General features: G+C 36.9%; 1 protein-coding gene across 1 annotated transcript in view; it reads left to right on the top strand.

Annotated features, from left to right (window-relative positions):
• Positions 1-26685, top strand: part of LOC124623081 (odorant receptor 83a-like) — a 64878-nt gene that overhangs the window by 14795 nt on the left and 23398 nt on the right. The gene's annotated exons all lie outside the window — the stretch shown is intronic.

Here is a 26685-nt window from a genome sequence, read left to right as displayed (position 1 = left end):
CCTCTCATTCCTTTTCTAATCACAAAAATCGTAGCATACTCATGTAATAATTCTAGTGGTTGTCCAGTCATTTTTAGCATTGCATCCCAAGATAAACCAGGTGCTGTAAAATACCAGGACAAATCTTAATCTGTCTAAATCTTCTATATAATTTTTTCTAAAATTTTCAAACATGTCAGCCAACAACAAAACATCAGACTTAAGACGTAAATAATGATCTACTTCAAGATTTTCTTACATGAAATTTTTATTTACCTTTGTTCAATTTATTATAGAATTCTTTTTTTGGTGGAAGCTAATTTCTGCCAGTTATATAAATAACCATAAGGATAAACACCTTTTAAAATAACTTGTGGAAAAAACTTTCATAGTTGTCACTTGATTCTTTCTTAAATTTGATAGAAGTTTGTCAAGAGTTGAAGCCATGAATTTAATTGCGCCAACATATAATTTTTTAATATTCTGTTTTTTACCGAAATGAGTGTATATGTCTTCTTTATTTGGTATTAAATCTATTTGTTTTTCGTCATAATCAAGTTCTTTTGCAAACAAATAGAGTCATATCATGATAAATTATGTAAATAAATTGCTACAAAACTTGGATGATTTAGTTGAAATTACAATTATATGCCTAATAGATTTATATATTTTCCAATTAGATGATCATGATGATTAACATTTTGATTATTGTTTAAATCATGGCATCTACAAACAGAACATATTTTAATTTTTTTGTCTTTATTGTTCTTCATGTGTCAACGGTTTCATTTCATTACTTCAATTTCAGAACAAATTCCTCCAATTTCTTCAACTTCTTTTTTAAACATTTGATAAAATTTTTGACTGTTTGGTCCTCTATATGCAACAGGACCTTAATAATGACCAGCATATGCAATGTAGTAACAAAAACTACTTTGATATTTCATAGTATAAGATTCGTTATTTAATTTTCGTTCAATTAGAATTATCTGTTCATTGCTAAGTTATCTACACTTTAATATTTTCATGTATAAACCATTATAAATATTATCCTCTGTTAATAGTGAATATTTATGAATTAGTTTAAATATTTTTATCATTTATGGTTCTGATTGACGATTTCACAATATAAAAGAAATTTTTTTTAAATCTGCAAAAATAACAATAGACCCTTTTTGAGTGTGACAAAAATTTTTAAAACTTACTTATCTGTCTCTCTTTGGTAATTGTGCTTTCAATGGTTTGTTGACTAAACAGTGTGGTTTTCCTTTTGTTTGTTTATTTTTTGTACTACTACATGCTTGTATTATGTGCGTTGTGGTTGACTTAGGATATAATTTTATAGCAAGAACATAACACTTAAAGAAACAGTGAGTTTCCTCTTTTAATATCTAAAAAGATAATGTAGCAACAAAAAATTCATGGAATAGAAGCATGAAGGAAAGAAACTCGTATGAGTAAAGAAATTCTCGCAATACAAAACCAAGCACCACTGTAGGAGAGGACAGAAAACATACAGTTCTGGTTTATTTATTTTTACACATTTCCCTGAATCAAACTGTGCTCTACAGAATAACTTTTAAATAAAAAATAAGAGGTCATAACATATTAGTTATAAAGTCCTAACTTGGTATACATTTCCTTAAATTTGTTTCACTTGAAGACTTTGTAAACATCTCACCAAGATGATTTTCAGAACGAAAAATTAATCTGAAGATCCCACTGTTATTTTGAATACTGATTTTAACACATCTAAAAATGAAATCACTGTGCTTTGAGTTGTTCCAGCGATAAGTCCATCATCGGGATCAATGCAAGGATCTGCTGGAGTACTAGTAAAGCCTCTAAAGTTTTAAATTTTCTTCTTCTGCAATCGGTATTACAACACTAACGTCACAATGAGCAACTGGACAAAAAGTTTCATCATAATGAAGTCTGGCACGTTGAAACTTACACATCCACTTGAGCACAGTATCTATCAATCTATTAGTTGGGCTGGGTCTATTTTTAATACAAAATACCCATCGATAATCGATAGCATGTTTTCCTCTAGGCAGCTCTACCAAGTCCTAGGCATCATTTCTTCTTTCATTGCAGTAAACGATTTGCTGAAATTACTACCTTCAATAGCTTCCATCTTCCATCAGGCTTCATTGAAATATGTTGGTGCAAGCTCTTCATGGATTGCTTTTGTCAAGCAAACTAAGGCGTTTGCTTCTTGAGCCTGGTGTGGCCAGTATCCTAATCCGTAGTCACTAAATTTCACTGGTGGGTGTAATTCACGAACTGGATGTCAATATGTTAACTCATTCATTTGGTCACTAGTCTCACTTTGAGCAACAGTCGATTCACTTTTCGCTCCTGTTTCCTGACATATGGAATTAAATTACAACTCAATCGAATTTCCAGTTGTGCATAGCTTTCCTGGTTGAAAATCAACATTGCATGAATTCATCAAACAATGTTTTGATGGAATGCACACGTTGCAACTATCTGTGTCATTCACGTAGCCAGTGAAATGGCCAGATATAGTCTTGTCATCGAATTTAGAACGAAATTTCTTTGGCCAGCGAACGTAGCATTTTTATCCAAAAATGCGTAGATTGCCAGTCCACAATTCGAAAGATGTGTTACCTTCAACATTTGACATCCCAGTACAATCGAGTAGAAAAACGCTGTGTCACACGCATGAGCTCAAAACGAATTAGGTAATTTACTAAATGATAACACTAAATGAGCTGATTCAACTATATGTCGATTTGCTTGTTCAGCACCACCGTTTTCTCAGGAGTGTCCGGACACATCAGACGAAACTCAGTACCACGGTCTCATAGCACTGCAGCTACTATGTTGTAATTAAACTGTCCTCCACCATCAGACTGAAATATTTTTACCTTACAACCAACAGAATCACACTCCTTCAAAAATGTTTTCGAATTGTCAAGCACTTTAGATTTATTTCGCATGAAATACTGTATATCCAAACGAAAAGGGAATAATCATCTTTGAAGATCACATATTTACGAAAACCATTTATAGAGTCAATAGACAATGGTTCACTAACGTCTGCAACGATCAACTCACCGACAGTTTGTGAACGATCTCTGTGATGGCTAAATAGTTCGTGATGGGATTTCCCAAGAACACATCTCTCACAAAACAATGTGGTATCAGGGCATCTCGTACATGATGTTTATCTTGATGATCGAGTCTGTCACGCAAACATTGTAGCTGTTCTGAAGTTGCAAAATTAATCATTACTTGTGCATCCTGAGTACAGACTCGCATGTTCAGAATGTATACTGAAACAACTAGTCTTCCTGTTGTGACTATTACACTCTGTCGCCAAATGATAACACTTTTATTGTCACAAGTCACATTACATCCATGTTATGTAGCTTGACGGACATAAAAAACCTGGTCTCTGCCCTTAGGTACATGCCAGACATTTTCAAGCATAAAACGTGTCTACCTTTTATTTATGAATCTTTCAATATGAACACTGCCAGTCCCACATAGTATGTAGCCAGTCCCAGATGCAAAATTAACTTATTTTCCAACTGTCTGTACACACTGTGGAATCAGAAACTTTTCTAACGTAGCAAAATGCCATTTACTTGTTGAATTATGATGCTTTGTGACAGAGTCTCAAATCCAAGAATCTGCACTATCAAAATTAACATGAAACAACAGGCTAGTAGCTAGAAATGGAACATATCTATTAATTCCTAATTGCAAACCACTAATTCTATTTAATGTCCAGCCAGAGTCACAGGTTCATTCTTGATATAATTTCTCTTTTCCCTTTTTTAATCAAACCTCTTTAATCCATAATTACATAATTTTGTCCCTAAAAGTTAAAGTTCATAATTCTTTGATCTGTTTGCATTCTTTACTCGCAAAGTAGGATGCAGCTAAATTTCAATCAGTGACAAGCTTTTAGATAATTTTTCACAGTTTTCATAATTTTTGGCATTGATCATTCAACAAAAAATATGCTTATTATTTTCAGAATCTATAATTTGTAATCTGTTTTCAAATGCTATATTAAATAGATAATCTTTGATTCTTTTTTTAGCTTTTTGTTTCCCTAGTACATTATTAGTAAAAGAAATGTTTCTTTCAGTGGTATAGTTTCGTTGTTTTATCTTCATTTTCAGTTTTAGGCTAAGGTGATTATGACCAAATGTTTGTCTTAATATTATGATGTTTCATTGTAAAGGCAATTAAATCATCATATCTCAATTTACAATATCCGCTTATATTATTTCATTTAAAGTAATCAAAAGTAGACTGATCGTGAACTGAGTCCACTTTGTAATTCTTTATGAAAAAAAAGTTTTATTAGGACAAAAAATAACATTAACTGGCGGAGTTTAACACCAAAATTATTACTTTTTATATGTTGTGGAATACATTTCTTACATTTAGTCATAAGTTTGAAAAGAATTGCTCTTTTTCAGAAAGAGATATAAAACATAAAATAAATAACAAACATATTGTATCTTGTATAGAAGAAGGAAAGATTTTAGATATTTTAAATTTAGTAAACAAATATATTATAATATTAATCTAGGGTCATAGTTTAAAGATATTTGGGTTGGTTTATTTGAAGAAAAACTGTAATGGTAACTAATGATATTTTGTTTTATTCATAATGACTAGGAAATTATTTAGACCCTACACATGTAGTACCAGAGAGAAGTAATAAAATCAAGTCAAATTTGATGGAATGCTTAAATAATTGTAATCTAGATAATACAGAAATAAAATCCAATAATCCTTTTACTTTAGAATACGATTATATTCGAAACACTTCATTCTCACAATTTGGTTAAGATGAAATGGATGTTATTAAGTTTTAGAAACCCAGAGAAACTTGTATGAGTCTAAGATCTAAAATTGCTGATGAAATCTGAGATTATTGTCTTACTATTTAGGAAATTCTCTTTGATTGCCTTAAATATACAAAAGATTTAAAAGACGCTAAAATACAGCAACTGACAAATGATTTCCATTAAATAAACTATCTGTACATAAAGAAAGAACAAAAGACAATTAAGTATTAATAAACAACAAAAAAGAAATTAACCCAAGAAATAAAATTAAAAGAAGCTTATCAGATTTATTGCAACAGACTTCAAAATAAAATTTAGTTAAACAACATAAAGTTACTTCAGGTCAACTCCATTTATAGCACAAAAATTTCTAATTTTTTTATATATCCTTGGATACATGTATTGGATTTATTCATAAGCTTGACTTTACAAAATGGATTTCTATGAAAATAATCTAGTCTTGAATTTCTAGACAATTAATACATTTTTTCGAGATGTTATCCTCCTCAGATTGTTGTTGTTCTTCAAGTTTAATCAGTAATGATATTTCAGAATGTTCTTCAGTTGGATTTTTCTTCACATGTTCTTCGTAATAATATTTCTTCATAATAATATTTTCCATGTACACACAGAATTTGTATAAATTACACAATTTTTTATGATATTCATTTAAACATTGTATATAAATTGTCCTATAACCATCATTTCTGTATTTCTGAGAAGTAAAATTATCGGTTAATTTCTCCATTTCGCAAGTTTTAAACTTTTCGGATTTGATGCAGTCTGTAGATTTCTCCAGCGCTCATATAATCCTTTCCATTTATTTAGAAAAAATATTCAATAGGAAAAAATACAGTTTATGAAGCAGTAAAAATTGTTTAGCTTAGCAAGCGGTCTCCAATTCTCTGTGAGTGACTGCTAATCTGTCGATTAAATGTCTAACATCATTCATTTAAGTATATTCAACTTGTTTTTCTGTATATTTCTTTATTAATCCTTCGAGATTCTTCACGTAAATGAAGAATCTGCTGCTAATTTTGAAAAATGAATTTTAACAATTTCTTTTGCACATAATTGTGTTTAATTCCTCAACTTTGTAAGGTGTCAGACAAATCCAACACCTTCCATGAACCCCCTGACATGATAAGCAAATCCAGTAGTATGTCACATAGCTCTGAATAAATCGTGACATTGAATTAACCAAAGTAATACGAGTAACAAGTGAGCAAATGGAATACGACAAACTAACACAAGAGACAGACGCAGTTCCGAGGGGAGAAACGAGAACGGAAACCGAGAGCAGAACCATGTTAAGCTAGAAGGCCCTACGATAAGGGACGGACGGACACCCACGTCGCCAGCTAACCGCTAGGACCACACAAACCGCAAGTTTTAGCGTGAGACTTTTTCGCGTCTCTGTTACATTAGGACCACCCCCCAGCCCATGTTAAAAGCTATAGCCCTACAGAAGAACAGTATAGATCTTACGATAGCACAAAAAGGGCTACACCACCCGCAGGTTTTAGTGTGAGACTTTTTCGCGTCTCTGTTACATCAGGACCACCCCCCGGCCCATGTTAAAAGATAGAGCCCTCCAGAAGAACAGTATAGATCTTACGATAACGCTAAAAGGGTCACACCAGCTGCAAGTTTTAGTGTAAGACTTTTTTGCGTCTCTGTTACGTTGCAAACTTTAAAAACATTGCCCCACCACGAAAAGTATAACGTTTCTCATTAGAGAGACAGAATTTTTGTAGGCGGAGCTTAAGGTTAACATTGAGACCTTGATTGGTCAGATGAAAACACAGCCAGATAGTTTTTTTTAAACCAACTTCAGTAAATTGTAGTAAGGAGAAGTTAGGAGAGAGTGGCTTCCGAGACAGCGAGGTGAGCGGAGCTGTGCTGCCTGCCGCCCCCTGACGAACACCGACAAGGTAATGAATGCACGCGATGCACAGAAGTCTCATATCTTACACCCCCTTTTTGCGTAACACTACTGTCGATCGTCAATTGAAGCTCATGGTGTTCACATTTGCCACTTGAAGTAAAAATCTGAAATGCGATGATTTTTCTGTTATATAGTTATTGAGAAGCCACATCAGCCACTGTAATTTACGACAAGTTAGATAAGTAATTAAAGATAATTGAGGGTCACTGTATACCATTTGATAGTTTTCTCTTTTGTGAAACTTAATTTAAACCTAGATTATAGATGTGATATGGTAAAGGTCATCCTTCGATCCATTGTAGAACTTGGAAACCCATTGAGGGAATATTCGTTCACATTTTTGTTGAACACAGTTGGTTTTTACCATCCTGTATTAAAACATTTCCTTTTATCAATAGTGCAACTTATAAACAATGTTTTGTGAGTAGAATAAAATTTCCAATGGTAAACGTAACTGCTTTTTCGACGTTATTTTACCAGCTAACTAAAAATAGGAAAGCCTTGAACCCCTTCCACTAAATATAGTTAGTATTAAGATTCTTTTACAGGGAGTGCAGTGGAGCTGACGCTGAAATCATTAAGTATTTGGTTATATCATCGCTAGTCTCACTGAACTCTTCCGAATTCTACATGTCATGTGTGGTCTGGCGTCTCCTTACCAGCAACAGGTCCCAGGTTCAAACTAGACAATTCCCCAAAAAACACGCTCAGAGCGTCGTTGCGTGAAAGTGGTAGGTAAACACGGTATAGAACAAACAGACACCACGCAGAATGTTAGAATTTTATTCTATTTTATTTGGATTATTTTCAGAATGTAATGCTCCTTAATCATATAATACATTAGCATAACTGGATAAATTGACATAATCATATTTTGAATTTATATCATATATATCAATATGTTATATTAAATGATTCATTAATCTATCTCTTTCTACTAGTAAATTGAAAATATATTTAAACACGCCATCAGGTTGTAATCTAAAAACATTCTCTTCCCCGGTGATAATATATTTCGACTTTCTTCCACTTATTTTCATTTTCTTAGCATCTAATGTTTTTAATTTTTCTCTTCATCTTACTTCTTCAATCCATCTTGTATTTTGATTCAAACATTTAATACAGATTAAAAATAAAATAATTTAACATGTTACGTTATTGTTTAACATTTATGTTTATAGTGTTTAACAGGTAACGAATTTATGTATATTACATTTAACATATTTACCATTTATGTTTATTGTTCTATTAATAACTTCTAATTCTATATCTGTACTTTCCTTCATTAAGCTGCCTAATCATGTCTATCATAAAAAAGCTGAAGTTTTCCCCATTCCAACATTTACCACACATTTATTAAAAAATCTTCAAATTTTAAGTTCCTATTAATAATCTCATGATAAATATGATCTAAGGTTGCATCACACTGTCTAAAAACATTTAAAAATGTGTGTTAACTCTGGCTAATTCCTTAGGTATTTTTGAATATGTCTGACATAATTAAATACAATCTATTCCTCTATATCTTTCGCTAGTGAAGTATTCTCTAACTATGTCCTGATTTTCAAAAATTAAATCATCAAATAAATCAACTGGATTATTTTCACATTCATCTAATGGAATAGCATGATCGTTATGTTCAATAAAAGTAGTAGTATTATTTTTATATTCCACTTTTTAACAGATTTTTAATAAATTCTTGATTTTGGTTGATCTAATATTTTAATATACATATAAATCATTGATTTTATTCTTGTTTTACCACCCTAGTGCTAAAATATAATTATTGGAGGTTAGTGTTGTTTCCTTGCATCTGCTTGGTACAACTATTGAACATAGAAAGAATTTGATAGTAGCTTAACATATTTCTTATTTGATTGCTTGTTTGGAATTCTTATTTTAACAACCTCTTTTCATATAATTAGTAAAATTTTAGTTAGTATTAAATGAGTCACTTATTTCAATTGAGTGGTAAGTCACCTATTTTTAAAAAAGGATTAACTAAAGATATAAGAGATAGTTATAAAACTTTGCACTAGTTGGTTTTTATACAACATTTTTAACTCCAAATATTATATCAAAAAACAATAACCTTATTGTGATGGAGAAACAAATGGAGTTTCTATTTATCAGTACAGTTTAAAAAGGTTAGAAAAATTCATTCACGCAAAAAACCTCATATAATCATTAAACCAGGTGAAAAGTTATTATGGAGTGAGATGGTAAATTGCATATGGATGTAAAAGATACTATAGGAAGTGTGTTAGAATTTAATACTCAAAATAGTCTATTAATGACAAAATGTTTGGTAACAAAATTCCTAAAATTAATCCATTCGAGGTAATTAATATTAATTTAGTTTCGAATGTCTGTAAAAATGATGACTACTTTCATAGAGAGACAAATATTATTGCTTTATTTTAGCCTAAGGATGAATTTGGCGCCCCAGTAATGTATGAACCAAATTATACTTCATTTAGTTCAGTTCATGATTAAATTTTCGATTTAAAAATAAATATTACTGATGAAAATGTTAATTTGGTTAACTTCAATAGTGGTACTGTAACAGTTGTTTAACAAATGCAATAGGTTAATTAAATTTTATTCTTAATAAATGAGCTACAACTTTTACTCGTTCTCTGTGAATGAGAAAAGTAATATAATCTAAATATCCCTAGGAAGATGTTTACATTAGCTTAAATGTTGGCGATGGCTGGCTACATCCAAATCGTACTCAGTTATTCATGAAGTTTACAATTATTAAGGGGATGCAACAGACTATGCAACATATGATGGAAAACTTAATAAAAAAATATTTGATAACTTTGGGGCAAAGCTATTTGATTTTGTAACCATAAAGAAAGGAATAATTTTTACCTAGAATAGAACATCCATTTACTTCTTCATCATTTTTATTAAATTTAACTTCATCTTGTAGTGATAAAATTTGTGTGAAACGACATATACTTATCAGTGGAAAAAAATTGAAATATTAAAATCATGTATTATATCCACTTGAAATGTTTGCAGGATTTTTAAAGACCTTAAAGAAGTTATGTCGAAAGGTGGTATACTTTTAATTTTTACTTGGAAGTCAAGTCGAAATGATGGGCCAATTATAATGATCATGGAGTCGAAATAAAAGATACGTTGCTGAAAGACAGTAAAATTGTAGTTGAGAATATGGAAGTTCGAATTCCAGTTTTTAAATATGAGTCTAAATATGCACTTGTAGTAGAAGAAGAAAGACTTAAAAACCATAAAATAACAATATCATTCTTTGAATTACTAACTACAAAAATAGCTGAACTTAGTGACAGACAAAATTATGAGCTAGATACCACAAATTACTACTACACAGTACAATCTGATATGGGTTACTTTATTTTTGTTATGTTTCAAACTAATTAACAAAGAAATCACTTGGTTGATTCTTCATATAAGATCATGTTGAACTACATAAATTGCGTAATTCTTCAGGTTTTCCCAGAAAGGGTTTCTGCCGGTCATTTGCGTCTTTCCTCGGTGATATTTCAACTGCATGACTTGCAGTCTTCCTCAGGTGCTGTCTGGACAGCACCTGAAGAAGACTAAGAATCACACAGTGGAAATATCGTGCGAATAACCGGCAGAAACATGATTAAGCAACATACATTATTTATATATGAAAAATGGAAGAAATGAAATATCTCTGTAAGAAATTAGGAAATTGAAGCCACCTAATAATTTTTAAAAATTATGGAAAACGTTTATTTTTCTTTGTTCCCGCCTTTATCACTTTATTTTCTTATAGAACATGACTTTATGATCAAATCATGTTTTTTTCATGTTTTCTGATGAATTTTAGACCTTTGACGTGAAATTTATGTATATTTTTCCGATTTTGAGGCGAAGTGGAGCAGAAGCCCCAATATATATCTGTTAAAACTGCATAAATTAGTGTTATCAGCAGAACGTTTTGTAGTGAAAGATAAAGCAACCAGCATCAGACACTATAATGTTTGGCCGGCTTTGAAATGTTGTTGAAATTAGGTAGTTAAGAACCTGTCAACCCTTATTTCTTACCTTTATGAATATGTATTATTTCTTTTTAAATATGTTATTTTATCCAAGGTTCATGTAGTTTACATTGTGTGACAGCTTAAGTCATGCCTCTCCAAATGTACTTTAAACTGTAGGATAGATCAATAGTGCCATTTGTGTTTTGATAAATAAAAAGAAATCTTTTCTTTCTTTAAAAGTATTCTCGCCAGTAAGTGTCATGATTGATTTGCGATGTTACAGGACAAATTCTTACATATTTTACTAAATGCAAATTTTGGTTTCTGTAAGGTGTGACATGAAAAAAGTAAGCTCACAGAGAAGTGCTGCTTAACCTATAAATTGTGACACTAGTGTCAATATGTATGCCATACATGTGTTTCTCAAAATCTTGCAGAATAGTTAAGTTGTGACAGTAGTACCACATATGTTTTGTACTTGAAATCTTTATTTATTTTGATGAATAATATAGATATTTTCGACAAATGTCAAATTGTTCATGACCAGAGATCCATCATTATACTTGCATATTAGTTTCAGTGAGCTGCAAGTATTTCATACTTCTTCTTCTTCTTTTCCTTCATCTTCATTTTCTTATTTTTCCTTTCTTCTTAGCCTAAAGCATGCTTCCTTCAGTACCATCAGTTTACCCTGAGGTTGTCACTCCATCTTTTCTTTGGACAGCTAATATTTCTTTTACCAGGTGGTGATTTATTTCGTATGATTTTCAGAATCTTCGATTTATCAAATCTGCCTATGTATTCATGCTTTCTCTCATATACTAACTCATTCATTGAGTCCACTTTACGTCATTTTCTAATTATTTCATTTCTTTCTCTACCTTTCAGTGTCTTCCCTGAACCCTTCTCAGAATTTCGTTTCAGTAGTTTCCAAAAGTCTTTTTGTTTTTGATGTTTGTGGTCTTGTCTCAGCAGTGTATGTTATAATTCGTCTCACTATAGCTTGTTGTATTGTTCCCTTTGCATCTTTTCCTATATGCTTGTTTTTCCAAATAGTATGATTGAAACACACTGCCACTATGTTTGCTTTTGCTACTTGTTCTCTAACTTACTTTTGACATTTCTGTTGCTGGACAGTTCAATACCAAGATATTTTAAATGTCATTACCAGCTGAATAACTTTTCCATCCACTTCCAGCATGCATCTAATTGGTTCCACAGTTGTGGTCATACAATTGGTTCTTTGTGTGGATATGACTATATGCAGAATTTTAGCTGCCACATTAATTATTTGTAAAAGTTTCTGCAGGTTATCTTCACTGCCTACCAGTAGAATTGTATTGTCAGCAGAACAAATTATTTTTATTTCTTTGTCCCTATTCTATAACAACTACCTAGTAGTACCTTCTTTGTCACCTTGTCCATGATTATATTAAAAATTGGCAGACTCAGAGAGTCATCTTGTCTTATACCATTAATAACTGGTCTGCTGCTGGTTAACTTGGAACCAATTTTCACCTGGATGTAGCTTTTTTGTCATGACTTTATTTTATTTATTTTTTTCTTGTTATGGCAATCCATGTTGTGACAATATCACAGGATATGGAACATGACAGAAAGCTATGGTAGCACATAAAAATAAAATAATATGATTTCATATTACAGGAACTTACGTTCTACTGCAAAAAATCAATTTTGCGAGATAAATAAATATTACAAAATAGTAAGTGCTCCAAAAAATAAATAGTGCAAAATAAGTTTTTACAATAAAGAATAGTCTGTATTATGAATGAAGATTTGGGCATATATTTGCAGTTAACAATACGAGAAATGCTGAACACTGTGGTTCAGGAACTCTTCTATCATATAAAATAATCCTTGCATTAGGAACTGTAATAAAGTTTTTTCTTAAAATAAGAGCTCATCTTCTACCAAACTCTTTAATTCTTGAAGGGATGGTGCTAAAAATTTTACTGCCAATGGACTCTTTTCTGTACCATACTTAAATTTGCTAGTTCATATTGGATATCATGTTTTCTTCTCAAGTCATGACTAAGATACTCACTATCCGGCTTAAAAATTGATTTTAATTTCCTTATGAAGCATATCAAAGTGACTGTACATTGTGCAGAGGATATAAGGATTCCAAGATTCTTAAAAAGATTCCTGTATTTGACTCTATGATGGACTCCACACATGATCATTATGGCTCTTTTTTGTGCACACAGTACTTTTTAGCCAGTGACTGATGACCCCAAAATATAATTCCATATGCCAAAATGGCATGAAAATAAGCATAATAGGCTGCCTTCGTGGTTTCCACACTTCTAAAAGAAGAAACAATGTGTAATGCATAAGTTTCTGAACTCAATCTTTTGCGTAGATCCAGGATGTGGTTTGACCAGTTCAGTTTGCTGTCAATATGCAAGCCTAGGTATTTCTCCATCTTTGAATGTCGTATGGAACTAAATGTAGTTTGTTTTAGTGTAAGTTAAAGGAGGGCCATTATTGTCAAATCAGTTCACTGTTTCACGTAAACCTTATTTGCTGTTTCCTCGGGTTTATCTACCGAATTATCAATAAGTAGTGTAGTGGTATCAGCAAAATGGTGAATCTACAATATTCTGTACAGGGTGGCAGACCATTTATATAGATAATAAAAACTGTGGGGCCCCGAACTGAGCCCTGTGACACTCCACATGTGATGCTACCCCATTTTGATAATAGTGGGACTCCATTTTGACTATCCATTACAACTTCCTGTTTACTGTTTGACAGGTACAAGTCAAGCCATTTCTCTGATGAACCACTTATACCGAGATGTGCAGCTTTTTGTAAAATAATCTGGTGATCAACGCAGTTAAATGCTTTTGTTAGGTCACAAAAAATCCAAACCACCTTCATTTTTTGTTGATAGATTCCAAGACTTTGCCATCAAATGCAAATATTGCATCTTCTATTGACAATCCTTTCTGAAATCCAAACTGACTTTCGCTGAGGATATTTTGATCTCTGAGATGCTTAACTATCCTGGCATATATTAGTTTCTATAAAACCTTTGAAAAACTTGTCAATAATGATACTGGCCTATAGTTAGCAGTATCCATCTTATCTCGATTCTTATACAGTTGTTTTACAACTGCATACTTAAGCTTCTCAGTAACTATTCCTTGCTTAAGTGATGCATCAGAAATGTGGCAAAGGATTTTACTTACATGGCTGGAGCAGTATTTTAATAATTCGTAAGGAATATTGTCAATTCGAGTAGAGTTTTTACTTTTCAGGGATTTAATAACTCTTTCAATTTCTTGAACAGTGATTGTTGTTACCTTCATGTGTTGTACTGAGCTAAGTACAGTGGCTTTCAAAAGATTGATGGCTTGATTCATGGAGCTTTGTAAGCCTATTTTTCTGTTACTTTAAAAAAATGTTTGTTTAATGTGTCTGCAACTATTATTGGATTGCTAACAAGATGATACCCACTTTTTATTTGTATATTTTCCCTACAAACTGTATTTTTCCTTGTTTCCTTCTTTACAAAATTCCAAGTAGTTTTTACTTTATTGCTCACGTTCTTTGCTACTTGTATGGTCTTATTCAGAACTTTATTGTAGAGTTTATAGTGCACACACCTATTGGGATCATTTGATCTCTTGGCTGTTGCATGTAGTTCTCTTCTTGTATTACAAGAAATTTTGATGCCTTTAGTAGTCCAAGACATGTTTCCAGATTTTAACAGGTTTTCTCTCACTGACTTTTTTGGAAAGGTTTCTTCAAAATGACTTGTAACTTCAATGATAAAAATATTAAATTTTGAGTTAACACCAATTGTAGCATACATAAGAGACCAGTCCACTACTTGTAATTGCTGATTAAAGCTTTCAATGGTATGTTCGTTTATAATCCTAAAAGTTTTTCCAAATGAAATTTTCTTTCCTTTGCACACTAATTTGGTTAGGAGTGAGGAATTGCCCTTATGATCAGAAAGGCCATTTATAATATTTTTCACAGTTCAGTTATTGTTAATATCCTTATCGACAAATACATTATCTATTAAAGTGTTAGAGCCAGATGTTACTCTACTTGGAGTGTCCACCACTGGTACTAAGTTGTAACAGTATATCAGATTTTCAGAACCTGTTTTGTTTCTATTTCCATTTAAAAAGTCCACATTTAAGTCAACCATAACAATGGTTGATTTAGTTTTCCTACATAGGTGGGACAGAAGTGATTCTATTTTTCTCAGAAATACATTCAGATTTCCAGCAGGTGTCATGTAAACAGCCAGCACAATAATTGTTGCACTGTCTGTTGTTAACTTGATGCCACAAACCTTAAAATGCTGTTCATCACAGTATTTGCTTAAATCTAGAGATTTGTTCACTAGATTTTTTTCTTTTTTTTCTACAAATATTGCAACTCCACGTTTTCTTATAATACATCTATAGTGAAGTGCAGCTAAACTTATGTTCTCAATCTGTAGCATGTGGATTCCACTCATAATATGATGTTCTGTGAAACACAGTATACCAGGCTCACTTTCACACTCGTCTTTTAAATTTACTAACAACTGGTCTATTTTATTCTTGAGACTACATATATTTTGGTGGAATAATGACAATTTTTTATTTTTGCTCACCCTAGCATTTGCAGGATGTTTGCTCGGGGTGGCTTTTTCCAGTACACTAGTTGATAGTATTGCTTGAGGTGTGGAAGACATATTGAGCACACGAGAGAGAAGTTTCATGCATCCTGTTCTCTCACGTTACTCGCCATAAAAAACGCTGTGCTTGCTTTCTACTGTGTGTAGAACGGGCAACAGTTTCTGCTGCATGTGTTGATGTTTCAGCTGTTAGTCCTGCCACTGATGATTTTGCTGCTTTTGATGATGATGCTTCTTCTGCAGCTAAGACTGGTCCCATACCGGTATATGAAATTTTGCTGTTAGCTCTCACTCTGTTCGCAATGATTTCATTTATCATTTTACACACAAAGTTTTTTCCTTCATAATCTAGATGCATTCCATTTTTGATATGCTGCCATCTGCCCATTTTCCATATTTCAAGGATGCTACATTTTCAGACAAAGAACACATTTTTTTATTTTAATGTTAGTTTTTCGAATTTCTTAGTTAATACAATAGTGATACTTTAAACCATATCTCTGTGGTAAAGGTGCAACTATTGTATTTCGTTGTCTTTTGCACTCCAGGAGCTTTTTTAGTTCCATTAGGCAGTTATTTGCTTCATTTTTTTGCAATATTATTTGCACCCGCTATACACAAGATATAGTCATTTTTTCCTGACTTTTTATCTGTAAGTCAACATCAATAATGTTTCTCGTTGTTGCTCCCGGCTTTACAATACTTGTTGCGTCGCATTTTTTGTTTTCTTTTAAAAGTCTCATCGTGTTTTTGCCATGACTGTCTATTAGAAGTAATACTCTACTTTCTTGTTTGCACTGTTGTATGTGTTCGTTGATATTGTCTTTCTCATTCGTCCCATTGCTACATGCAAAAGATAATATGCTCAATTTCTCACAGTCACTGTTTGCCTTAATGCTGAATTTTCACCATTCTGTTGATAAGGATTGTTCAAAGGTCCATGTTCCCTTAATGATGTTAGGCCTAAATCTGCCTCTTCACTCATGGTAAAAATATGAAAGTTGTTTTTAACCGACAAATGTTTGATGTTATCACTCCCTGGCGATGTTTTCGTATTTACATCTCTTTTTTTATATGGTATTTTCGTTCACTTGTTAGAGTTTTTTTGTGGAAGAGAAATGGACTTTTGCTTCACTAATGGCTCACTTATTTATTTTCGAACTTTTAACATCTCACTACTCAATACACTGAAGATTTGCTGAAGGCTAGAAATACGCTCATTTAGCTTCATGATTTCGTCCCTACAATTTACACACACGGACATTATTTTCGTTTTTCGCAAGTGCACTGCTCACTCGTACACACAAGGTGTCCGCCATCTTGTTACTTCTGGAACTGCACTGTTTGTACTTTGTGGTGTAAAGCCTAGTTTACACGGCTCATTAGTAGCAGCCGCTGCAGACAACTGCGCTACCGGCCTCTGCGCATTCACGCCGCGTATTTGCGCAACTCGGTGAAAGCAAACTTGTTCGGCGTGTTCCAACTTTGGCGACACTAGTTGCATGAGTTTTGAGGTAACGAGTGTTCATAGAATGTAGACAAACTGAAATATGAAGTGGGGGAACGGAGAATAATGTTCGATTTTTGATATCTATGCATTGCATAGGTGTTTGTGGGATTTCGATGAAGCTGATTACAAAAATAAGCAACATATTGCTGCCGCTGAGACCGTCATGTACGATCATAACATAGATGGTTTGACAATATCTGAGCTGCAGGTCAAAATTTTTTGAGTTAGCAGCACATGTACATCTGAATTAAGAAAAATACAAGCAAGTGTTATTCTAGCTGTGGCAATGCTCTCGTCTACAGGACTAAAATCCCATCGTTCGAGTTGGCCTCTCTTTGTTAAGGAATATTGTTGACAGGAGGGAAGGGTATACAAATTCAAGTAACTACATTCTTTATTCAATATCCATCTCTTTAAAACGTGGCTGCAGTGCTCCCCATTCACATATGTTAGAATTTTGAAATATTGCCACTGTACAGACCTACCTTCAAGAGAGTAGTTTGCAAACCATTGTCTTTTTAATCTGGCCTGCGTTCAATAATTATTCTTGCTAATGTTAATAATTATTACTATACTGTTAATGTTAATAATTATTGGTGTTAATGAAAAAGCGTTACCACCAACTAAAACCGTATCTTATACCATGCCAAGTTTTCTCGATTGTAATGCACGCATTATGATATGTAATTTCAGTTCTGGCGACAGTGCTTCATGCATTACAGTATCTTCATTCCTTATCGCATAATTAACTGTATTTAGAAGAAACGTGAACAGTTCTGGTGAAATTCTAATATAATTAAAAGAACTTCTTGGATCTTCTATTATAAATTATTTCTGCAAGGATGCTGAGCAACCGATCTGACGTCTTTTCTTCATCCAGTCACGAATCAAAACACGTTTCTTATTTTTTTGTTATGCAGCTATTCCACACAACAAGCGTTAACACTATCACAACTCGTGCGACGTGCAGCTGCCAAAATTTTTATTTCAGGCACGTCAAAACAACGAAACTGAAGTGTATACTGGTATCGTCGTGTCTACAGTCGTGTATGAAACCACTTGCGTGCAATTCATTCCACGCAATGAGTAGCGCAACACAATATCGTCGGGTAAACTAGGCTTTAGTGTCATGACTTGCCATTATGCGCCAGTACTGATATGGTGATGTGTGGTTAAAAGACAGGCAGACAGAAAATATGGATGTGGACACGATAAGCAGGGCTTTAACGTAAAGCTGTTTTATGAAAACAACAGCAATAGTGCCATTGCTTTTCATGAGTATTGATGCATCAAAGGAGTATGGAGAGGTTCTTTTTCCACACTAGGAATGAAGAACATTGTTCTGATGTTCAACTTAACTTGTCATTTGGGAATTCTCCCTGGGACAGCCTGGCGGCCAATAGAGGAACAAATTGTTGAAGCTGTGGCACAAAGCGTCATATCTCTGGACCTGAGGCTCTTTGCTTCACTTTGTCTATGTCTGCGGCGCGCTACATTTGTAAGGCCATGCTATATTCGACTTGTTCTGTGCTTAAATAAATGTTCATTCGACAGCTAAAGTGTGCTATTACTGATCTACGATACGTAATATCCACAATGGTGACCCCGACATCATCATCGTGCGTTAGGGAATTACTATGTGGTTTGTTTAATCACAAATGGACTCCCTGTACCGGTCCACATTGTCTTTGGAACAACGGATCTACCAGTGTCCTTTCATGCTACTGCCTTGCACCCTGTTAACTGTGCTTGCGTGTTTACTAGTGTACCTAATGTGCATTTGGTGAAAAGTAAACAATTACCTGGGCCCAGCCATGCTTGTGGCCACTTAACCGTAACCATCCCAACATGGCCACTGTCAAGTGCTACTATGCAGCAATGGCTGCTACACGGACAGTGCATGCAGTTTAGCGATATTGTGAACGATAATCGAGTGATGGACGTAGTGGTTCACCCCTCAGCTAAGCAGTCCTCTTCAGTTTGGTAAATATGGAAATGGTGTGTGGAAGGGGCCTCCCATCGGGTAGATCATTTGCCTGGTGCGAGTCTTTCGAGTTGACGCCACTTTGGCGACTTGTGTGTTGATGGAAATGAAATGATAATGATGAGGACAACATAACACCCAGTCCCTGAGTGGAGAAAATCTCGGACCCAGCCAGGAGTCGAACCTGGGCTGTTAGAACTGCTATCGAACATTCATGTGCATGATGTCGCACATTTGTATATGCCTGACGTCATAGCACCACCCCCGCGCACCGTCTCGACAACACCAGCTGCCTCGGCCACGCCAGTTTCCCTGGCCATCGCTCTGTGGTTATACCACAATCGCCTTCTGACTGCTTTTGTAATGGCACCAGCCATTCCACCCACAGCAGTTACCGGATCAGCCTCCCTGTGGCTGCACCATAACTGCCTTCCACCCACTGTTGCAATGGCACCAGCTATTACACCCACATCCTGTTTGCCTTTGAGCTTGCAGTTGGGACACATCGTGCTGTCAGTTGCATCGGCTCACTCAACATCGTGTGCTGCTTGGGCTGCCCACGCAATGCACGCAGATCTTGGCAGTGCATCGTCCAAGTCCCAGTGTCGGGCTTCCTACCCTGCTCACACAGATCTTCACCTCCCAGTGCTGCATCATGTGTTACCCAGCAGGTTTCCTGCATTGCAAAAGGACAACCCTAAGACTTGATTCTCATTGGTGGATCATCTGCTGGATATCCATGAGATTTCGGACGACAACACGCATTTCGTCTGTCTGGTGAGCTACCTCCATGCTCATCCAGACCTCATCGGTGATCTGTTTAATTGGGAAAACATTGCTCTTCAAACGCCTTTCTCAACCACCAGCAGAGGTTATCCACTACATCATCCATGACGAGCACCTCAACAACCACACACCTTAACAGCTATGGCAGTGCCTTCTTGCATTAACTGAACATCAAGCACTACCAGACGCCATGCTGTGGACCTTGTGGATGGTCAAACATCCGTCAGACCTACAACTTCACCTGCTATCTCGTGTAGCTGACCCTCTCAAGGTTCATCTATGCATGGCCGAACAGGCCCATACAATCATTTGTCACTGACACCGCCTGTCACGTATGACATCGCCACCGCTTTCAGTTGGCAAGCCTGCACCTTCGGTTCTGCGACCTGCTGGCGGGGGCCAGTGTGCACGCCTCAGCATCTCAGTGGCCTGTCAGGAGCTGCCACCTGATGGCCTACAGGAGGTACTGCCTACTACTTCCTGACAGCAGGCGACCCCGCCCGAGCAGCAGCTAGAGCGGTCTCAGGCAATGACGCAGTCAGCTGTGTAACCCAACCCCTCCACATCGCCTGCTATGCTGGTACCATGCCACTTGCGGGGACACTATTCGCAACTTGTGTGTATCAAACGATTCTGGCAGGCACGTTTAGGGGCCTGGTCCCACCTCAACCATCCATGGTGCCCACCATCCAACCCGCACCACTTGCTCCAGTGGCGCGACGCCTCTACGCCACAGACTTGTCATCAGACACTTGCTTTTTTGTCGACACCGGTGCTGACATCAGCGTTATCCCGGCCAAGCACGCAGGTAAGATGCTTTCTCCCGCTAACCTTGCTTTGATAGCTGCAAATCACTCTCCTATCACGGTCCTTGGATCCATCAAGATTTTGCTCCAGCTGTCACCAGTCACCACCTTTCCTTGGACTTTCTATGTCACGAATGTGGATGAACCTGTGATCTGGTTGGACTTTCTACACCATTACAAACTTCTGCCAGACCTGCAGGCCGCAGTGCTCTGCCACGCACCTGGTTCTACCATTCCATGCTCTAACGAGTTTGGCACAACTCCGCTCTCCGCCCCCTTGGCTACGCTTTCCACATGTGCATTTCTGCTCGAGGGTATTACTGCACGTCTCTCTTGGATGTGTGTACACAGATCCACGAGCTCCACACACATAACAAGGCAGTACATACCCACATTGCCACCGCCTCTGCTGAATTGGCTCACGCACGAAATATGATTCACATTCTATCTGCAGAGCTGCATCATTCGGAACCGTCATTCGCTTCTATTGCATCTTCACACTGCATCACTCCTGTGTCAAGTTTCCCTCCTCCTGCTGCCAGCTCTGCGCCGTCACAGGTGAATCAAGAAGACACTCGTGTTCTCGCTTTGCAAGATCTCTCGCACTGCGTGGCTGCCACACCACACCCTCCATCATTGTCTGCTGCTGACTCCCCACCCACGCCATTCCGCCCCAGCAAGTTCAGTGAACCGCTCATGCCCCCCCTCTTCCCCAAGCCTGCCTGCCTTAATGGGTATCGGCCATCAGCAGTGGCACTCATCATAGAATCTGCACCATGGATGACCCACCTGTATGTTATAAAGCTAGACGTCTTAACGCTTCCAAACTTGTGCAAGCGAAAGAAATTGTTCAAGATTTCTTGACTTCCAGTGTGCTCCGACCATCAGACAGCAGCTGGTCTTCACCTATCCACCTTGTTCCTAAGAAGGACGGATCGTTACACATATGTGAGGACTACAGGTCGCTTAATGCTTGGACAATTATTGATAACTGTCCCATTCCTCATATCCAGAATTTTACACAATTACTGCATGGCTCAAAGTTCTTCTCTGTCTTAGATAGTTTGAAGGCATGTCACCAAATTCCCATTTACCCACCAGATATTCTGAAGATGGCCATCATCACATCCTTCAGCCTATTTTAATACTGTTACATCCCTTACGGCTTGAAAAATGCTGCACAGATGTGGCAATGCTGCATTGATTCCATTTTGCTAGCTCTGCCTTTCGCTTTCACTTATTTGGATGACATCCTGATTGTTTCCTCATCTGCCAAGGAGCACCAGTTTCACCTTGATGCAGTCCATTCGGCTCTCACAGCCAACAGTGTGGTATTCAACCACAACAAATCTCAACTCTGTTTTACACATGTTACATTCCTTGGCCATACAGTTTCGGCCAGCGGCCTCTGGCCAACGGATTCTCATGTCGAAACCATTCTTGCACTGTCTCTTTCTGAATGTTATGGTCAACTCCATCGTTTTCTGGGTATGGTAAACTTTTATTGACGCCATATCCCTTAGGCTGCTTCCATTCAATTGGCCCTTACCAACGCCCTCTCTGGTAAAAATACCATGGGGAAGTGAAAGTTGGACTGGACTAAGCCCATGCTCGATGCATTTGATAATCTGAAAACTGTGATCGCAAAAGTGGTCACTCTCGCCCCCGCCAAGGCCCATATTCCTATTATGACCAATGCTAGTGAGTCAGCTGTGGCTGCTGTCTTACAACAGCACACTGGACTCTACTCAGCCACTCTTTCTTTTCAAAAAAAAGTAAGTGGTCAGTTATCGACTGTGAGCTTTTCGTGGTTTATGAGGCAGTCAAACACTTCTGGGGTGACTTGGAGGGGCGTCCTTTCACTATCTACTCAGACCAAAAACCTCTCATTGTCACAATACACAACCCAGCGAAGGATCTCCCGCTACGACCCTTTCTGCACATGGACTTGATTTGCCAACATTCCTCGGACACTTGTTACATCCGCAGTGTGGAAAATGTAGCTGGCTACCTATTTCGCATCTCGGTGCTCTCTGCACCCTTGAATTTAGACGACCTCCCTTGACTCCAGACTAAAGGCGCAGATACACAGCGATTGATTTGGGATAACGAGTCTTAGCTCGCTATCAAACCTTTTGCCCTGCACAGGTCGACAGCCCCGGTCCTCTGTGACGTTTCTACGGCCTCCCTCTGCCCCTTGGTGCCGTCCACTCTTCGGCACAGGATCTTCGATGCTTTACACAACTTGGCCCACCCCAGAACGTGGATAATGACAAGGCTAGTCACTAAACGTTTTGTCTGCCCTGGCGTGCGGCATGATTGCCACTCGTGGACGAGTGTGTGTGTCCCTTGCCAATGTAGTAAAGTGGGCAAACACACGCAGCCTTCTTTAGGACAGTTCGACATCCCCAGGGGTCACCTGCGGCATGTGCACATTGATGTATACCCATTCCGAAGGGTATAAATACGTATTGTCTATGATCGACCACACAACCCGTTGGGTTGAGGTGATCCCTCTCGTCGACATGATGGCAGAGACCATAGCTCGCACTTTCCTATTGCGTGAGTTACGAGATTTGGCTGCCCCCTTCCACTTACTATGGATCAGGGGCGACAATTCGAATCCACGCTTTTCGCTGGACTGTGCGAGCTGTGCGGAGAAGCAAAATTCCACACTACAGCCTATCACCCACAGGTGAATGGCCTGGTTGAGTGATGGCACCGAACTCTAAAAGCTGCTCTCATGAACCATGGTGGGCTTTGGTCTGAGGCACTTCCTTGGGTCTTACCCGGCATCCGTTCCGCCCACAAGGAGGACCTGACTGCTTTGCTGGCGGTGATCTTATACGGAGAACCCCTCGTCCTGCCAGCTGAATTCATCAAGGATGCACACCCGACTGATGCAATCGACCTGCCGGCCCTTGTAGAACGAGTGCATGTGCATGTCACCTTCCTTCGACAACCTCTGCCTCACACTCATTCCTCGCCACTGGTGTTTGTCCACAAAGACCTGGCATCGTGCGAGTTTGCAGTGCTACGCAACGACTCCATACGTGCGGCCTTGCAACCACCTTACTCGGGTCTGCACCGTGTCTTACACTGCGGAGTGAATACTTTAATGATACTTGTCAACGGACGACCAAATACGGTTTCAGTTAACCGATTAAAACCGGTATGGTCCCTTGCCGAATGGCATTCCAACACCTCCGGTCTGCCTGCCATTGCTGCTGCCTCGCCCACCGATGCCGCCAATGTGACCTCCAGCAGCATTGCACCACCTGCACAGCACTCTGATGCACGTGGCCCAGTCGGCGCAGCTTCTGAGGTGCCCATTTCTCACGCTTGACGCCACCTTCATCCACCATTCTGGCATGACGACTTTGCGTTCAAGTGAGAAAGTTGCCCTCCGCACTGCTGTGTGTGTGGGGGGGAGGGGGGGGGTATCTGTGGCGCCACTGGCGTAAGGCACCATATCTTTGGATACAAGCATCTTTGACTTCTTTTTGTCTATGTCTTCTCAGCGCACTACGTTTGTACAGCCATGGTGTATTCACCTTGTTCTGTGCTTAAATAAATTTTTCATTCGACAGATAAAGTGTGTTATTAACGGTCTACGGCCATGCCTATAGCCATCCTACTGTCATATTAGATGTCATTTAGATATTAATGGTGACTTTTCAGGTATTCAGTTGAAATACTGGTTCTAGCTTGCTATGCAATATTTAACAATTGACCCAGTTGTCTTCTTCAGTTGCTGCTAGCTTTTATATCATGTAAACTCACTGACTGGACTCCATGCAGACCGTGAAGTACCATTAATATTGTGCTGCTACATAGATGACTTCAGGTTCTGGCATCTGCCATGCTCTTTGATGCTTATTTGCTTTTCAGATCCTCCACTTTTGTATCATAAAACACACATTCTCTTAACATGTCCCAGCTGTGAATGAAAAAGAAGAGCTAATAATTGCTTACATACCTTATGCTGGCACAGTTTTCGGTAAGATTGATACTGTTGTACAGAAATGTATTTCACTTCCAAGATCGTTTATAAAAACTCCTCTTTGTCATGCTAAAGATGATCTTCATAGGTCTCCCCAAGCTTGGTGTGTACACTATTCCATGTGAATGTGGCTGAGAAAGAGAGATGCAGAAACATAAGTGACAGACACAATGAAAAAACCAAGCCAATATGTTGTCACTGAGCACTGTCTCAATTGTAGTCATGAAATGACGTATTACAAGACCAATATCCTGGTGCAAATGCCTTGTTTGTTGGACAGTGTAATTAAGGAGACTATTGAAATAAAGATGTAGGAAAACATAATAAACTAGGAGAGGGATTTCAAATTAAGAAAGCTTGGGACCTGGCACTCAATTTACTGATACATCACTGGCCATCTCAGCCACCAGAGGTAGAAAATGCTGAGAGAGTAAACATTTCATAGAATAACATTGCAGGCTTTGAAAACCAGATGAGTATCAAAGGTTGTAGTGGACACTGGTAATCGAACTGTTCTGACATTGTGGCACTTCGGCACATTATCAACAGTATTTCAAAGTGTGATTGGAGTCCATATAATGAATACACATAATAATACAGCTCACAGAATCTGCATAAGACTACTGAGTCTGTCACTGGTATATTGTAGAGACAAATCAAATCAACAACTTACCTGAATACCCAAAGCACACTACTAATCAATCACATCCTTTTTAGAAATAAATAATTTTTACAACAGTAGCAGATTTTATCACTAATATGCCAAGGAAATCAAGATCACCTCAATTTGTATATTGCTCTTCAGAAACTATTTCCAGAGCGTGTTATACGAATTAGTCTAATGCATCCAGATTATGGGTTTATAGAATCTTAAAAAATGGTAGTTCCTCAAGACAAAAACAATCCTATATGCCAAAGTATAGGTGACAGGTGAAGCATAAAACAGTGTTGAATGATCAGTCACCTCTCATGTGTGGAATATACACTAAAATTACCGCCAACTGCATATTTATTTATTTTTATTTATTTATTTATTCATCCGTGGAACAATAAATATTGTATGGATGTCATCAGATTACAACACATGAGCACACATTTACATTTACAATTAAACAGGTTTCTCATATTTTGTGTAGTTTTTATAACTAGTCATACACATATTTATTATTACATAATATTTTGGTGATAATGTCATATGTTGCTAATAATCTACATCTATATTAAATATTCTTTTACAGTATAACAACTTTTACTTACTAAAAAGGTTTTAAGCTTTTGTCTGAAAGTGAGGGGCTCATTTATTTCTTTAATTTCTTGTGGTAATTTGTTGTACAGTTTTATCCCATTGTAAAATATACTTTTTTGCGTCTTTGCCTTGTTCTTTCTATCTAGATGAATGTGGTGACAAGCTCTTGTTTCATGGTCATGTATTAGGCTGTTTGTGTTGTACATGTTAAGATTTTTCTTAATGAACATTATGTTCTGAAAGATATACTCACAAGAAACAGTTAGAATTCCTAGCTTTCTAAATAATTCTAGACAGTGGGCCCTGTTGTTGCTATTTGTTATTATCCTTATGGCTCTTTTTTGTACTTTGAACACAGTTTGTATGTTACTGGCACTTGTTCCCCAAAACATGATCCCATAGCTGAGGACTGAGTGTAGATATCCGTAATATGTTATTTTAAGACAGGTATTATTGCATACCGGTGCAAGGATTCTAAGACCATAGCATGCTGTGGATAATTTCATTGCCAAAATGTTGACATGGTTTGTCCATTTCAGTTGGCTGTCTACATTCATCCCTAAGAATTTGGTACTTGTTACACATTCTAATTCATTATTATTAACTTTTATTCTAGTGGCATTGTGTTTTTTGTTCAATTGGAAGTTAATATAGTTAGTTTTCTTTACATTTAGGGTTACTTTATTTTTTAATGACCGGTTGTGGACATCATTGAGAGCCTCATTTGCTCTTTCTGACAGTTGTGCTGGATTTTCACCTGTTATTACTATGTTGCTATCATCAGCAAAAAGTATTTCTTCGCCATGTCTGATACTTTGTGGGAAGTCGTTAATGTATATAAGAAACAATATTGGGCCTAATACACTTCCCTGTGGGACGCCTATATTCACATTTTCTGGGTCAGACAGGTGTTTTATAAGG

Source organism: Schistocerca americana, chromosome 7 (genome assembly GCF_021461395.2).
Source record: "Schistocerca americana isolate TAMUIC-IGC-003095 chromosome 7, iqSchAmer2.1, whole genome shotgun sequence".
Classification (NCBI taxonomy): domain Eukaryota; kingdom Metazoa; phylum Arthropoda; class Insecta; order Orthoptera; family Acrididae; genus Schistocerca; species Schistocerca americana.
The sequence above is the reverse complement of the archived record's forward strand: the minus strand, read 5'-3'. Positions and strand labels throughout refer to the sequence as shown.